This window comes from Oryx dammah, unplaced genomic scaffold (genome assembly GCF_014754425.2).
Source record: "Oryx dammah isolate SB20612 unplaced genomic scaffold, SCBI_Odam_1.1 HiC_scaffold_6, whole genome shotgun sequence".
In the NCBI taxonomy this organism is placed as follows: Eukaryota; Metazoa; Chordata; class Mammalia; order Artiodactyla; family Bovidae; genus Oryx; species Oryx dammah.
Window position 1 is genome coordinate 40,558,144 of NW_024070190.1, and position 18,110 is coordinate 40,576,253.

At 38.7% G+C, this 18,110-nt stretch overlaps 1 pseudogene; it reads left to right on the forward strand.

Annotated features, from left to right (window-relative positions):
• The window catches only part of LOC120865342, an 82,095-nt pseudogene extending 78,411 nt beyond the window's left edge, over positions 1-3,684 (forward strand).
• The last annotated feature ends 14,426 nt before the right edge of the window (positions 3,685-18,110 follow it).

Genomic DNA, 18,110 nt, shown 5'->3' on the forward strand with positions numbered 1-18,110 from the left:
AAAAGTTAGACACATGCCTTTCTGATGATCTGATTTAGTAAAGAATTAGAGCCTTCCGAATCTAGAGTCAGAATTACTCATAAATCTTTCACCAATTCATTTAAAATTTTTTTATTGAAATATAATTCATTTTCATGTTGTATTAGTTTCAGTTGTATGGCAAAATGACTCAGTTAAACCCCCACAGACACATACATACATACATATACACAAGATATTGAGTATAGTTTCCTGTGCTATGCAGGAGGTCCTTGCTATCTATTTTATACATAGTAGTGTATACATTTTAATCCTAATCTTCCAATTTATCATTCTCTCCTTACTTTCCCCACCCTGTGGCAACCATAAACTTATTTTCTATATCTGTAAGTCTATTTCTGCTTTATAGATAAGTTCATTTGTATCATATTTTTAGATTCCACACTCAAGTGGTATCATATGATATTTGTCTTTCTCTGTCTAACTTACTTCACTTAGTATTATAATCTCTAAATCCATCCATGTTGCTGTAAATGGCATTATTTCATTGTTTTTCTTGGCTGAGGAAATATTCCATTGTGTATATATACCATATCTTCCTTATCCATCATCTGTTGACAGACACTAAGGTTTCTTCTATGCCTTGGTTTTTGTAATTTTGTAAATAGTGCTGTTGTGAACACTGGAGTGCTGGCCAACCCATTTCAAAATCAGTTGTTTCAACTGGTATTTTGACAGGCACTGTACCAATGACTGAAGGAGATTAAAGATGAGAAAAATACGAGACTGCTAATGCCCAGGAACCCAAAGTTTAGGTATAGTTTTCAATATTTCATTTATTTATGCATTCAACACATGTGTAATAGGGCTTCCCAAGTGGCTCAGTGGTAAAGAATCCACCTGCCAAGCAGGAGACATGGGTTCAATCCCTGTGTTGGCTGGAGAAGGAAATGGCAACCCGTTCCAGTATTCTTGCCTGGGAAATCCCATGGACAGAGGAGCCTGGCAGGCTGCAGTCCATGCAGTGGCAAAGAATCAGACACAACTAAGTGATTAACCAGCAGCATATTTGCATGTTTAATAAGTCTGAGATACTGAGTTAGGGACTGTTTTACAAGGATCAACAATTTTTTCAGGAGAAGAGAAATAGCTAAAACATAATGTGGTAAAACTATTACAACAGTGATAAGTGCAAAGTGCAAAGGAGCACAGAAGAAAAAGTAAATCTGTGTGCCTCTGTATTTGATGTCAGAAAAGGCTTCTGAGAGAAAGTGACATTTTATCTACTTTGCAAAGCTGAATAAGAGTTCATCAGATCACTGGCTACTAAGAACTTAAAGTGAGTGGAAGTGGAAACACAGAAAAGTCTTCAGAAGGAGTGACTAGAGACTGCTAAGGTGCTCAGACTCCACCAAGAAAAACTGGAGGCTAGTAGCTATGATCCCCAGTAAAGTTCATCTGTGCTAGAAAGACCTGAATGGAAGAGGAAGTGAGCTTAACAAAGTCAAGATTTTAGTCAAAAGAAATCCCTGGGGCCAAAACCAAAAGGTGTTCCAAAGGTAATGTTGCTGTATGTGGCAGATACATCAGAGTCCTTTGGTGTTCTCGATCTGTGGAAGAATGAGGATTTCACCCAAATTGTGGGAAACTATGAGCTCTTATGTATTACTAGGGCTAGAAATGATGCTCAGAAATTCTACTATGAACCTGATGTGCTGTGGAAACACTGGAACAACATCCAGCTGGTGAATGAGCAGATCACTACTGACATCTCATCCACAAAGACCCAGCAAGCCCTCAGAAGGAGTCAGAGCATTCATTACTTGGTACCAGATCTTGTCCATCAGTTCAGTTCAGTCGCTCAGTCATGTCCGACTCTTTGTGACTCCATGAATCGCAGCACACCAGGCCTCCCTGTCCATCACCAACTCCCAGAGTTCACTCAGGCTCGTGTCCTTCGAGTCAGTGATGCCATCCAGCCATCTCATCCTCGGTCATCCCCTTCTCCTCCTGCCCCCAATCCCTCCCAGCATCAAAGTCTTTTTCCAATGAGTCAACTCTTCGCATGAGGTGGCCAAAGTACTGGAGTTTCAGCTTTAGCATCATTCCTTCCAAAGAAAGCCCAGGGCTGATCTCCTTCAGAATAGACTGGTTGGATCTCCTTGCAGTCCAAGGGACTCTCAAGAGTCTTCTCCCTCCAACACCACAGTTTAAAAGCATCAACTCTTCGGCGCTCAGCCTTCTTCACAGTCCAACTCTCACATCCATACATGACCACAGGAAAAACCATAGCCTTGATTAGACGGACCTTAGTCGGCAAAGTAATGTCTCTGCTTTTGATTATGCTATCTAGGTTGGTCATAACTTTTCTTCTAAGGAGTAAGCGTCTTTTAATTTCATGGCTGCAGTCACCATCTGCAGTGATTTTGGAGCCCCAAAACATAAAGTCTGACACTGTTTCCACTGTTTCTCCATCTATTTCCCATGAAGTGATGGGACCGGATGCCATGATCTTCGTTTTCTGAATGTTGAGCTTTAAGCCAACTTTTTCACTCTCCTCTTTCAGTTTCCTCAAGAGGCTTTTTAGTTCCTCTTCACTTTCTGCCATAAGTGTGGTGTCATCTGTATATCTGAGGTTATTAATATTTCTCCCGGCAATCTTGATTCCAGCTTGTGTTTCTTCCAGTCCAGCGTTTCTCATGAGGTACTCTGCATAGAAGTTAAATAAGCAGGGTGACAATATACAGCCTTGACGTACTCCTTTTCCTATATGGAACCAGTCTGTTGTTCCATGTCCAGTTCTAACAATTGCTTTCTGACCTGCATACAGATTTCTCAAGAGGCAGGTTAGGTGGTCTGGTATTCCCATCTCTTTCAGAATTTCCCACAATTTATTGTGCTCCACACAGTCAAAGGCTTTGGTATAGTCAATAAAGTAGAAATAGACGTTTTTCTGGAACACTCTTGCTTTTTTGATGATCCAGCGGATGTTGACAATTTGATCTCTGGTTCCTCTGCCTTTTCTAAAACCAGCTTGAACATCAGGAAATTCACGGTTCATGTATTGCTGAAGCCTGGCTTGGAGAATTTTGAGCATTACTTTATTAGCATGTGAGATGAGTGCACTTGTGTGGTAGTTTGAGCATTCTTTGGCATTGCCTTTCTTTGGAATTGGAATGAAAACTGACCTTTTCCAGTCCTGTGGTCACTGCTGAGTTTTCCAAATTTGCTGGCATATAGAGTGCAGCACTTTCATAGCATCATCTTTCAGGATTTGAAATAGCTCTACTGGAATTCCATCACCTCCACTAGCTTTGTTTAGTGAAATATATAATTTGTATGGCTCTATGAATGAAGAGCAGAGAAGGCAATGGCACCCCACTCCAGTACTCTTGCCTGGAAAATCCCATGGACGGAGGAGCCTGGAGGGTGCAGTCCATGGGGTCGCTGAGGGTCGGACAGGACTAAGTGACTTCACTTTCACTTTTCACTTTCATGCATTGGAGAAGGAAATGGCAATTCACTCCAGTGTTCTTGCCTGGAGAATCCCAGGGATGGTGGAGCCTGGTGGGCTGCCGATGATGGGGTCACCCAGAGTCAGACATGAATGAAGCGACTTAGCAGCAGCAGCTGCAGCATGAAGAGAGGCATTTGGGGATTATCCTGGCTCCTTTGCAGAAAAACACTATAGAAGCTAACTCCTAAGAAACTCTACAGCATGATATTTTGGACTTCCATTTTTGGAATTTGAAGTAGTCAGGGTATTAGTAATGGAGGAAAGTAATTATGATCTTGTCTCATAAACTAAAACTTAAAAGTTTGGTAAAAATCATTAGCAAATTAACATCAGGTTTGTCAAAAAAAAAAAAAAGTTCATCAGATTGAGAAGGTAAGAAAGACCTGGTAGACAAAGGGCACAACATACACAAAACCACAGATGTATAAAAGCACAAAATAAGCAGACTATTGGGGTAGGGTATAGGGGATGGGAAATATAGGTTTTCCAAGCCAGGTTGGGTGAACTCTATCCTCTAGAGCTCTGCTGTCCAATTTGGTAGCCACACGTTTTGGAGGTTACTTATGTTTAAACTAATCAAAATTAAACATAATTAAAAATTCATCTCCTCCGTTCTGTGAGCCACATTTCAAGTACTCAGTAACCACATGTGTCTAGTGGCCACCGTACTGGAGAGCACAGATTAACATCACTGCAGAAAATTATATTGCATAGCCCTGTTACAGACAGCGGAGTGCCTTGAAAGACTGTTAACAGCGGAGTAATGTGACCTTGGAGTGCAACGAGATCAAACCAGTCAATCTTAAAGGAAATCAACTCTGAATATTCATTGGAAAGATTGATGCTAAAGCTGATGCTCAAATACTTTGGCCACCTGATGTAAAGACCTGACTCACTGGAAAAGACCCTGATACTGAGAAAGATTGAAGGCAGGAGGAAAAGGCGGTGGCAGAGAATGAGATGGTTGGAAGGCATCACCAACTCAATGGACAGGAGTTTGAGCAAACTTCAGGAGATAGTGAAGGATAGGGAAGCCTGGAGTGCTGCCGTTTATGGAGTTGCAAAGAGTTAGACATGACTTAGCGACTGAAACAACAACAACAACAATGTGAGCAGCCTACTGACCTGAAGTATGTTGAATTAGAAAAGGAAGGGAGATGATGAGTGACAGAGGAGAAATGGGTCCAGTCTCTGCAATTTGGAAGGCAGAAGCAACATGACCAATTAGATGGAGAAAGCAAGCAGTCAAGAGTAAAACTGATATTTCATGACTGGGTAGAGAGTGATAACTGATACCATTCATGCAAACAAGGAAAAGAAGAGGGGGCCAATTGGGAAAAAAAGGACAAATTCAGTGTTGATTTGACATGTTGCAGTTGAGGTATCTATGGGATCTCCATGTGAACAGGTCATTTAATGCTCATAAAAGATGATAGATCTCACACAAAATCATAGGAGTCTTCACTATATAGGTAAGGTGACCACATAAAATAACAACAGCTAGCAGGACTTCAAGTGCTAGGCATGTTCCAAATACTTTGCATTCAGTTTAGCTCTTGTAATCTTCCCTATAACTACACGAGGTAGGATTTCCTATTATTAACCCCATTTTACAGGGCAAGGAAGCCAGAGAGGCACAGAGAGGTTACATAATTCATTGTCCAAGTTCATACTAGTAAGTGGTAGAGTTGAGATTTGAACTCAGATAAATTACCTAACCAAAAATTCATACACAAAGGACAATGTGACAGGTTATGCAGACAGGGGGGTCTGATATTCATGGGAGAAATTCCATGAAATTCTAAAAATTAAATCCCATTTACCTGTATAATGAGAGCAATTTTTACAATAGAAGTAAAGTGGATTAATTTTGTGCTGTTTAGAAAATCTACAACTCATCATCACTGGTTTTTTAGTAGTGGTTGAAGCTGTAGGAATCACTGTGTTTGCCAAGGAAGAATGTGAGGGTGGGGAGAAAAGATAGCCCCAAACAGAACCTGGAGAACACTGATGCTCAAGAGGTGACTGAAGATAGAAGGTCAGTTGCTAAGTCACTTCAGTCATGTTTGACTCTGTGCCACCCCATAGATGGCAGCCCACCAGGCTCCGCCATCCCTGGGATTCTCCAGCCAAAAACACTGGAGTAGGTTGCCATTTCCTTCTCCAATGCATGAAAGTGAAAAGTGAAAGGGAAGTCGCTTAGTCATGTCCAACTCCTAGCAACCCCATGGACTGCAGCCTACCATACTCCTCCATCCATGGGATTTTCAGGCAAGAGTACTGGAGTGGGGTGCCATTGCCTTCTCCAAGAAGGTCAGTAGATAAGACCAAAAACCAGAAGAAAGGGACATGCCAGAAGCCAAAGGAAGAAAACATCAAAGAGAAATTGGTCAGTGGGAAGAGTTCATATAAAATAAAACCTTAAAAAGTTTCTAGTGACTTTCCCAAGCACGGCTGGCCCTTGTCAGAACAGTTTTCATGGTACAGAGGGTGAGGGAGCCAGAAGGTTGTGGAGTGAGAAATGTACAGCAAGAGTGTAGACAAGTCTTCCAGAAATTTGGTGGTGAGGAGAAAGTTGGAGTCCTGGGCATAAATAGTCTTAAATATTAACACATAGAAAAAAGCCACTCTATCTCTTTGAGGAAATGGGTCACTGGGATTCCTGCAGACTAGTCTACAGCTTCTCTCTAAGAACTAGCAGGACAGCAGCTCAAATGCTTGAACAAGGACTTCACTGAAACCATGACATTTTGAATCTCAAAGAATCCAGGCACTGTATAATTACTATACATTCAACATTCATGATTTACCTTGTGAGAAATGACAAGGAGGATCATGACATCAATTCGGGACTTTGCTGAGGTAGGAATTTTAACTGTGTTCCTGGTGCTACCAAGAGGGGGTTCACCTCTTAGCTGGTTTGTGAACCCAGCAGACAGACCAAAATCCTCTCCCACACCCTGTCATGTGAAGTCTTTAAAGGTGTTTTGTTTTGTTTTTTGGTGAAGACATGGCCATCAAATGAGAGACAAAACTCAAAAAGGAAGTTTTCTTAGTGTACAGGTGATGTCCAGACAGGTATGTGTCTAAATGCAAATAGAATTTAGGAGACAACTCTTGTGGCTCAGTGGGTGAAGTACCAACCTACAATGCAGGACACCTGGGTTCGGTCTCCAGATTGTGAAGATCCCTGAGAGAAGGAAATGGCAATCCATTCCAGTATTCTTGCCTGGGAAATCCCATGGATAGAGGGGCCTGGTAGGCTACAGTCCATGGGTCACAAAGAGTCAGACATGACTGAGAAGGAACTTTCCAGAAGAACTATGAACCCACTTTCATGATTTTGACCTCTTGACAGTTACAGGAATATTTCCCTTATGGATGTCAGAGGTTTCTGGACCAACTAAGTAGGGTGACCACACATCTAGGTTGTCTGGGTTACTCCTGATTGACTTTTGTTGAGCTAGCATAATATTTAATAGTCCTAGTTTGTATGATAAATTAAAAGTTCATGATACAGACAACACCATGATGAACTCAACTAGATATAGGGAAGGGAAGAGGGGTAGACAGAAGGTATCAGGGAAGATTCTGAAGGTGCAGGCTTGAAGAAGACAGGTTTTCAACAAGGGAGAGAAGGCATCCTGATTGGGACGTGATAAAAGCACAGAACTGCTGGCCTCACAGAAACCAAATACCTAGAATTCTCCGTCAAACCATGCTCCTGTAAAAACCAATCACACCCAAGGAAGATAAAATGAAAAGCAGAATGCAATTAACATCTTCTAAGAGACCCAATGCCTTTATTTCAGCTATCTAGGTCTGACAATTTGAAAGTTATTTGTTAACATTTATGTATTTTAAGTTATTTTTCTATAGAGAATATTACTGAGCACTTATATTGCATCACGATGTCATTCAAAAAAAACTTCTTCAACCCATTCTTAGATTCCAATCTTTTAGAATTTGGATGGGGGAGCCTGGTAGGCTGCCATCCTGGGGTCTCACAGAGTCAGACATGACTGAAGTGACTTAGCAGCAGCAGCAGTATCTAGCTAAAGAGGGATTTGGATGAAGGAGATAAACTTAATTTAAGCTATAGAGTGTTTGAAGTTTTCTTCCCCATTGTCATTATAAGAATTATATTTAATATTTATATAACAAGATATCACATCTTGTTGGGAAAACAACTCCCTCCACATAAGTGGGAAAAAAAAAATGCTGCAGATATTTCATTATGTCTGTTGTTTATTCTTTCTAAAACCCCAACAGTATCATCTTCCTCAAAATTAATCCTGATTATCACTAAATGTTCTTCACTTACTTGAGTCCTGACTGCTTAACACTACTTTTTTTTTTTTTGTCTTTGTGTGTGTGTGAAGATTTAAATACATTGATGAATTTTAAGCCTTTTTGGATGAGGATATCTGCAAGGCACATCAAAAATTCTCTTAGTAGAGAATATCTGGTGATATCTCAATGCACAGAGACATTATAACATATATGATCATATGTAAGACATTGGTTATACACCTTTAGCACAGTGAAAACCAAAATTTTTTCTTATGCTTAAGTAAAAATAGACTCAACTCTATTATTTCTATACAGTCTGACCTTCTTTTAATTTCCGTGATATATTACTATTGCTTACTCATATTTGAGAACATTAGAGATACCGTTGATAGAGGGGGAGAGGGGAGAGGGGAGAGAGGAGTTCTCCAGAGATTCCTGTTAGGAGGTTGAAAATGGGGAGGGAAGGGAAGGGAAGGGAAGGGAGAGAGGCGGGAGGAGAGGGGCGAGGGAGAGGGGAGACGCAGGACTTTGATTCTACTTGGGATAGCAATATGCCTTGCCTAGAAACACATTTCCCATCTGTGCTCAGTCACTCAGTCTTGTCTGCCAGGCTCCTCTGTCCAGAGGGTTCCCAAGGCTAGAATACTGAATGGGTTGCCATTTCCTATTCCAGGTGATCTTCCCAACCCAGGGATCAAACCCATGTCTCCAACACTGGCAGCAAATTCTTTACCTCTGTGTCAAACCACGTTTCCCAACTTCTCTTATAAGCAAAAGGAATAGTGATGTGGCCTCATTCTGGCCAATGAGATAAGTGAAAGTCATCTGGTGAGGCATCTAGGAAAAGCTGTTGTTCTTGTGTTAAAGGAAACACACTCAGCTAGCAAACACATTTTGCTTCTTGCCTTTCCCTTTCTTCTTACCAGACTGCAGATGTAAGAGCAGAGATAGTGCTGCCATCTTGGACCATGAAGCAAAGGGCATGATGATGTACAAAAGATGCTTAATGGAAAGATAAGAGTCTGACAGCACTGTAGATTTTCTTTGCCAACTTTGAAATACCTTCCAGTTGATTTTTTTTTTTTTTTGGCCAAAGAAAAATAAGCCTTTACTTATCCAATCTGCTATTGTAATGGACTTTTGTTATACTGTGTTATGGACTGATAAATTCCTTATTGATAAATCAGATAATCATCCAATTTTAGTAACACTGTCTTTCCTTCTTTGAGACACATTCTTAGTGCCTGAGAGGAGTTGTGAAGATTAAATGAGTTAGTACAAGTGAGATGTCTGGCATAGAGACTAATATTTAGTAACTGTTGGCTACCATTAGAGTAAGTGGGTATAAGTTCCAAGGAAAATCTCAAGTCCTTCTCAGTATTTTAATCTAGGAAAAATTAGATGACAGTAATTATAATTAGTCTTTTTAGAATTAGGCAATTCTTATCAGACTTACTAGAATGTTTCTATTGGTAGTAGCAAATAACTCATTCTTAATAATAAAAATTATTTTATGCTCTGTTCAACACTTGATTTAAGGTGGCTTGTAGGTGAAAAACATGCAATAAAATAACCAAAGATAAAAACATATGTCAGGGGGAATTAATATTAAAATAGGAAGTAAGGACAATGAAAAAATAGAGAACTGAACACCATTCAACCTATTAACACAGTAGTGGTAAGTTATACATTTAGCCCAGAGTTTCCTGGCGATGACATGAAAAAGAAATATCATTCAATAGCATTAATTCCATAGCAGCTTATTAAGTGTCTATTAGATATCAAGCACTGTACTAAGTTCTAAGGATATAATGAGCAGATACATTCTCTACACCATGAAACTGATAGTCAAGAGGGACGAAAAACATAATCACACATGTGTTTTTCAGTTTGGACAAGAAAATGTAAACTCCTTAGGGAAAGCAAAGTTTTTTCTGAACTTCACTCCAGATAGATTTTTTAATGTGGAGTATTTCCAACCCGGTTTTGGTGGCCAAGTGTGACCATGAGACTGTGACTCTCCATTTCTAACTCGGTTCCAAAGTAGTCACTTCCTCCTCTACTGATGGGTTCTGATTTTTTGGTTGGAAAGAGGGATATAATATATAGCCATCAGCTTTCTGTAACTGAAGGTCTGTTCTGATTACTTCACAAACTGCTAAGATATTAGACATTTTTATTCATTACATGAAAGCTCAGGAGAGGATGCCACTATCAAACAAAATTTTTATTGCAGGTTCTGTTGACAAAGAGTAAAACAAATCCCTTTGGTTTTACTCAAATGTATTTCTTATAATCCTGTAGGTAAAGTTTCTGAGAACTATACTCAGCCACTAAAAAGAATACATTTGGATCAGTTCTAATGAGGTGGATGAAACTGGAGCCTATTATACAGAGTGAAGTAAGCCAGAAAGAAAAACACCAATACAGTATACTAACACATATATATGGAATTTAGAAAGATAGTAAGATAACCCTGTATGCGAGACAGCAAGAGAGACACAGATGTATAGAACAGTCTTTTGGACTCTGTAGGAGAGGGTGGGTTGATTTGGGAGAATGGCACTGAAACATGTATATTATCATATGTGAAATGAATTGCCATTCCAGGTTCGATGCATGATACAGGATGCTCAGGGCTGGTGCACTGGGATGACCCAGAGGGAAGGTATGGGGAGGGAGATGGGAGGGGGATTCAGGATGGGAAACACGTGTACACCCGTGGCAGATTCATGTCGATGTATGGCAAAACCAATACAATATTGTAAAGTAATTAGCCTCCAAAATTTATATTAAAAAAAGAAGGTCTTTTCCAGGCCATAGAAGTTTGCCATTAGCATTGCCACTAAATTAAGGTCAAATGGAACTTAACCTACCTGTTTATTTGACATCACAAAGGGTGAAATATTACACGTATTTCTAGATAATACATATGCACTCTAGTACCAGGACTTCATATTTGAGAAATATGTCTAGAATGCCTTTTGAATGATACGGAAGTCATAATTACAAACATCTGCTTAGATACTAACTAAACGCAATTCTGATTTTCACTTTTTGGTTTTTCTTTGTTTTGTTTTCTTTGTTATTCTTTCTTTCAGTTCAGTTCAATTCAGTCGCTCAGTCGTGTCTGACTCTTTGCGACCCCATGAATTGCAGCACGCCAGGCCTCCCTGTCCATCACCAACTCCCGGAGTTCACTCAAACTCATGTCCATCGAGTCGGTGATGCCATCCAGCCGTCTCATCCTCGGTCGTCCCCTTCTCCTCCTGCCCCCGATCCCTCCCAGCATCAGAGACTTTTCCAATGAGTCAACTCTTCGCATGAGGTGGCCAAAGTACTGGAGTTTCAGCTTTAGCATCATTTCTTCCAAAGAACATCCAGGGCTGATCTCCATAATTTCATGGCTGCAGTCACCTCCTTTCTTTAAGGTCAAGCAACTTTCTTTCTCCTGCTGCTCTTGTGTCTATCTCTATTAACACCTCTTTTTAGTTTGTCACTACTTTTAACTTACTTAAGACTATGAAATAACCATGTCTCCTATAAAACTGTGTGCCAAATGAGATCCAATAAGCTCTGAGTGAGGGCCCACACTTTGGGACAAGCTGTTTTCCTCTGTAGGTTCTAAGATGCTACCTGTTTGCTCCTAACTTTAAGATTATCTTCCAAAGGATGAGGTTTCCACAAGTCTTATCTCCAGTTGCTAGAATTATACTGCATCTTGAGGGCTATGAGAGTCAGTGTAAAGGGCTGGTCTCACTTCACAGGAGCTGTGTGACTTTTGCCTCATTGTGTGCAACACTGAGAAGTAAAATTTGGTTTGTTACAATATGCAAAGGTGTTGGCAGGAGCTGAATATAGACAAAATCACGGACAACAAATGAAATGGGAATATTTATGTAGCATCAGTTGTGTGTACAGCTTGGTTTTGGTCCTGTGATCTGGGGTAACTTTTGTCATCAAGGACAAGGTTTTATGGGGTTTTGAATAAAAGAGAAACAGCCATCAAGACTCAAAGCAGCATGAAAGTATTTACTTTGGAAGCATGTGTATCACAACTGAAAAGACAAGAAGCAGCTCAACATAGTCCTTGCCCAAAGGGACATGCAAATTCATGAAACAGGTCATATTTTTAAACTAAGCAAATTTAAAAAATGAAGTAATTATTAACTCCAGGAGAGATACAAAATTACATCAGGAATGTAACCCTAGTATGTACTGTGTGGCTTATCAGTAAGCAGTATTTGCTTAATCATAGTAGCTAAAATACTTAAAATACATTAATACCCAAACATTATCATGTATCTAATGGAGAGGATGAGGGAGGAGAAGGATATGAAAGAGAGAGCTAAGCCTTCCTGCACTATAATAAGAAGCCAATAGACAATGCCCATAATTGAAGAATTAAGTAACAGTATATTTATGTTATGTAACAATTTGGGGGTCAATTAGAGGGAAAAAAATCACTAAAAGATATAATTGCATGTGGGTGACGTGGGAAAGGCAAGGAACTGCTCTTCCTAGTGACAAACGTTTTAGAGTCTTTGACTTTTGATAAGTGTTTAAGCTAAAAGATTAATTGAAAACTACATTTTGAACCCAACAAAAAAAGGGACTGTAGAGGGAAAGATCAAGAGGGAATAGTTCCTTGGGAGAGGCAGTTGACAAAGCAAATTACAGAATATACCCAATGAGAATCAGATGAAACACGGGAGATGAAAGGCTTGGGACCAAGAGGTCCCAGCGAGGCATTCAGAGGAGAAAGGCTGCAACCAGGAAGTCCACACACTCACAGCTGCTTCCAGGCCCCGGTCCTCACCCAATAACAAAGCTGCTTTTGTTTGGGAAAACCACAGCAAGGCCAGGCAGGGAGCAGAGCATCTTTAATTGGGGTGGCGAATGAGTGGCCCTGTGAACTCCAAAGGCCTCTAGCAGGCTGGGACATGCTTTTCCGTTCTTCCCTGCCTTGCCCACCAGTTGATGGCCTTGCCTTGTAGCACTGTAGGTCTTTTGGCTCCTCCCTCAGCTCTGAGTCCTGAGCTGTCTTTCCATCCTGAGCACCCTGCAGACCAGGGTTCCATTGTCTCACCTCACTCTCCTGTCAAAATGCTTCCCTTTGGGTCCCATTCCCTCAGAACCAGCTGACTGGTCAACTAATCTAATAATCCAATTATATCATTGGTGGTAACAAAACAACACGTTAATCTTGTCTATTAACATTTCTAATTAAATAGCACCCTTCAGCACTTCAGCTCAGAGGAATTATTTATCTGGGAAAGTTGGGCAGGTAGTATGCTCACTAAGTGAAATAAGTCAGAAATAGACAAATACTGTATTCTATATGTAGAATCTAAAAAATACAGCAAGGACTTCCTGGTGGTCCAGTGGCTAAGACTGTGCTCCCAATGCAGGTGGCCTGGGTTTGGTCATTGCTCAGGTAACTAGATCCTATATGCAGTAACTAAGAGTTAGCATGCAGCAACTAAAGAGTTCAAATGCCCCCACTAAAAGATTCCACATGCTGCAAAAAAAAAAAAAAAAAAGGATCTGCATGCCCCAGTGAAGATCAAAGGTCCTATGGACTGCAGCTAAGACCCAGTGCAGTAAATAAATAAATACATATTTAAAAAGAAAGTTAAAAATACAACAAACTAGTGAATAGAACAAACAAGGAAGCAGACTCACAGAAACAGAGAGCAAAGTAGTGGTTACTAGTGCAGGGGAATGGCAGTAGGGGAGCGGGGAAGTAAGGAGGTATAAACTATTGGGTGTAAGACTACAAGGATGGATTGTACAACACAGGAAATATTGCCAACATTTTGTGATAACTATAAATGGAGCATAATCTTTAAAAATTGTATTTTTAAAAGAAGTATCCAGAGGAGAGGGACATGGAGTAAACATCTATTTCCCTGAACTTGTTCTATGGAAAAAACATCTGTGCATAAGGCCAGCTTCAATGTCCCCAGTTAAAGTTTTTTGGTATTGAGCCTTTACACCTTTATCTCGTCTCCCTCGGCGTTTTGAAAATTTAGTCCATTCTACACCCTACTTTGTGCTTGCTGATACGTAAGTTTTCTTAAGACAGGTCACAAGGATGTCCTTTGTCTTTCTTAATTGGTCTGTGACCTCCTTGAGGGCTGGCATCCTGTTGTCAAATGATGTAATATCTTTATTGTCCTTTATTATCTACTCATGTCCTCATTAACTAATTTCTGAGGCCTTGATTAAAGTGGTATAGCAGGGTCCTTTGGCTGAGAAACTTCTTTGAGTCATGAGATGAATCTTGTAAAGGAGAAGAAGATACCAGTCTATTCTGTATGGAGAGACCTGAGAGAAAAGTAGAGAGAAGGAGGCAGACCACAGAGGCCAAGAACTGAGGTCCTCGATAAGAGCTGATCCACAGCAGAGAGGATTTTCTTCAATATGGATATCACATTGGGCTTCTGGGAGGTTAGGAACCCACATGGAACTGGGGACTTGGTCATTTTAAAAGATGCTTCTTTGCTTTGACTGTCCAGCCTAGACTCATAAGAAGCATCATTATTGGGAAATGACATATTATACTTGTAATTCTCAATATCTCATTATGTACATAGAACAGAGATGTTAAGATACTGTGGAAAAATCCACCTAAATATTTTTTGACCTGTGTCTATCTGATGATTTCAAAATGCCAGAAATGGTGAAGGCTTGACTCCTTAAAGGGACCTAGGTATAAAAACGGTTAACTTATTTACTTGCAAGGAAGGACTATGAATGAATTAGAAATAGGTAGGAATGGAAATTATAGAAAAATAAAAAGGTTTTTACTAATTTAACAAAAAAAGTATCCTTACATTAAAAAAATCTTTTCCGGTTTTTATCCCCGCAGGTTTTAAAGAAAATATAACGAATTCTGAATGTTCTTAAAAATTGAAAGTACAGGTGAGAATGTAAATGTTTTCTCATTCCTTTCCATTTCTGCTGTGAAAGCCTGAATGCCATGTCTATTGTCTCATTACTGCTTAATCCTCAACAAGCAACAGTTTCTAGAGAAGCGAGCAAGGTCAGTAGGAAAGAGTTTAGGACCTCTAAAATGTAACCTGAAATTTGAAATAACAAAGACAAACAAACACGACAAACATGGGTAAATTTACAAACTGGATACAGTCCACAAAGTTCCACAGTTATGCTGTCCATTATGGTAACCACTAGACATATGTGGCTAGGATGACTTAGGAAGTGAATGTTTAAGTGATTGGTTTTAATTACCTTTAATTTTAAAAATGAAGCAGTGCAAAATACTTTTGTTTTGGTAGGACTTTATTCTACTTTCTTGTATCATGTATTAACTGTGTTATAGTGGATTTGTTGAGCACATGTGTCCTCCCTAGTGTTATACATAAACGCATAATCAAAGGATTGATTAAAATTATTTTTTCTATGCATCAATGTAACACAATAACACATTTCTTTGATTATTGTATTCAGATTGCACATTACAGGGATACAAACTGAAATGCTTACTATTTTAATTGTAATATAACTAAATTAATTTTCTAGGTGAAAATATCAACTTCAGATATGCAGATGACACCACACTTATGGCAGAAAGTGAAGAGGAATTAAAGAGCCTCTTGATGAAGGTGAAAGAGGAGACTGAAAAAATTGGCTTACAACTCAACACTGGAAAAATGAAGATCATGGCATCTGGTCCCATCACTTCATGGCAAATAGATCAAACAAATGGGAAAACAATGATAACAGTGACAGACTTTATTTTCCTGGGCTCCAAAGTCACTGTGGATGATGACTGCAGCCATGAAATCAAAAGAAGTTTGCTCCTTGGAAGAAAAGCTATAATAAACCTAGACAGCTTGTTAAAAAGCAGAGATATTACTTTGTCGACAAAGGTCCATCTAGTCAAAGGTATGGTTTTTCCAGTAGTCATGCATGGATGTGAGAGTTGGACTGTGAAGAAGGCTGAGCACCGAAGAACTGATGCTTCTGAACTGTGGTGCTGGAGAAGACTCTTGAGACAGTAAGGAGATCAAACCAGTCAATCTTAAAGGAAATCAACCTCAAGTATTCACTGGAAGGACTGATGCTGAAGCTGAAGCGCCAATACTTTGGCCATTTGATGAGAACAGCTGACTGACTAGAAAAGACCCTGATGCTGGGAAAGATTGAGGGCTGGAGGAGAAGAGGGCAACTGAGGATGAGATGGTTGGATAGGATCACTGACTCAATGGACATGAGTTTGAGCAAACTCCGGGAGATGGCAAAGGACAGGTAAACCTGGCGTGCTGCAGTCCACAGGGTTGCAAAGAGTCGGATACAACTGAGCAACTGAACAACAACAATTAATAAATGTGGACCAACTTTAAAATTAAGGCATAGTGCTGGGGAACTGAGTGGAGATGCAGAAGCAGTACAACAGTGAAGAAAAAAAAAAGACTGGAAGAAGGTAAGTTACATATTTTCACAGTGAAAGGCATTTGCTATTTGCTATGGCAAAGCAAAGTGAAAAAGCTGCTGTTTGTGTAAAAAATTACTTTTTAAGATTATAAAATGGACAGTATTCAGAGATATTTTTAGCAAACTGTAGTGAAATTGATAAGAAGTTTCCTCTTAGCAGTCAAATAGCTTGATGAAATAAGTTGCCTGATAAAGTTTTTTAAACCTGAGCTTTAACTTTGGCCAGCTGTAAAACTGCTTAGGTTCTTGAACACATTCAAACGCATGTGCATACACACACATACAATAGATCAATAGTAAAAAATTATTATTTCAGTTATGGGGACTTTGATAGAATAAGGAAAAGACTAAAAACAATATTTTACAAAAGGTGAGAGATCTTTAATTACGATGCCAAATAGATGCCCAAATGTGAACATTCTAACAATAAGATCATTTGATTCAAATTTTGAAAAGCTGCAAATGTTTTTCTTTAACTTAAAATACCATGCTACATGAGAGATACTGCCCAGTTAATTCTGCAGTTACATTTTTCTTAAGGAAATGTTGTCAGTTTGTGACCTAAAATCAAACTCATGATGTACATCTTTGAGTGTTCTATATCTGTCAAAGAGGAGTTTCAGCTAGATTTAGAAAAAAAAAAATTACATTTTAATCATACTGGATGGTGCTCCAATTGCATTAGGTAAAAAATTTGAATTTATTGGAATTTTAAAACAAGTGACTAAAATTTTCCTTACACGACATGTAAGATATCTATTGAAAATTCATGTACTCGGTTTACTGAGGCAGACTCTATGACTGTTACCGATATAGTTGTTAAAATCTTTTAATATATGTGCAAATGCTATGAATCATCAGAGGTTTATGAAACTGTTGAAAGAAATAGAAGACAATGAGTTTAATGATCTTATGTTCTTTGCCAATGCTCACTGGTTGAGTTGTGGATGAGCTTTACACATTTACTGTATTAACTCTGATTGTCTTGGAAAAAAGGAATGCTTTCCAAGTATTCAATAATCAAAGGAAAAAATGGCCAGTGGAATTTACATTTTCTCCCTGTTATTACAGTGCATATGAATGAGTTAAATTTGAAACTCCAATAAAAAGGAAAATTCAAGCTAGACAGAACAATTTATGTTGAAATGAAAACTTTTCATAATATAAATTAATGATGATTTTTAATAACATGAATCAATATGTAGAGTATTTTCATGAAAACTGGCTGCCAAAAGTAAAAAAAAAATTTAAACACATGATAAATTTAAAGTTGTATTTCAATTTATTAAATACTTTTTTGAATGGGATGTTAATAATCCTGAAAGGATATAGGAAGGAGTCAATTTATCTTGGACAGATGTAGCTTTGAAACTGATATGCTTTTGCTTCAAAGTCAAATTAAGTCTTCTTAAAAAGCAGTTTTGTCAATGTAGATGTAAAATATTAAAGGAAATGATTTTTAGATAATTGATTAAGTTGTTGTAAAGCTTTTAAGTACATTTGGAACAGCTTGGGTATAGGAATCTTTTTTAATTGTAAATATTATGCATACATTGACATGATATTCTGTAAATATAAAATCTATACTAGATTTTGAAGACAGTATGAATATAAGAATATCTCAATAACTTTTATGTTGATTGCATGTTGACATTATAACATCTTGGACATAATGGGTTAAATAAAATTTATTATTAATATCAATTCATCTATTTCCTGTAAAAATAGTAAAAACTATTTTTTTTTAATGTGGCAACTAACACATTTTAAATTATCTGTTGCCTGCACTATATTTCTGTTGCCCATCACTTGTCCCAAAGTCCTGGTAATATGCATTTTGCCAAAATGCCATAGGGTATCT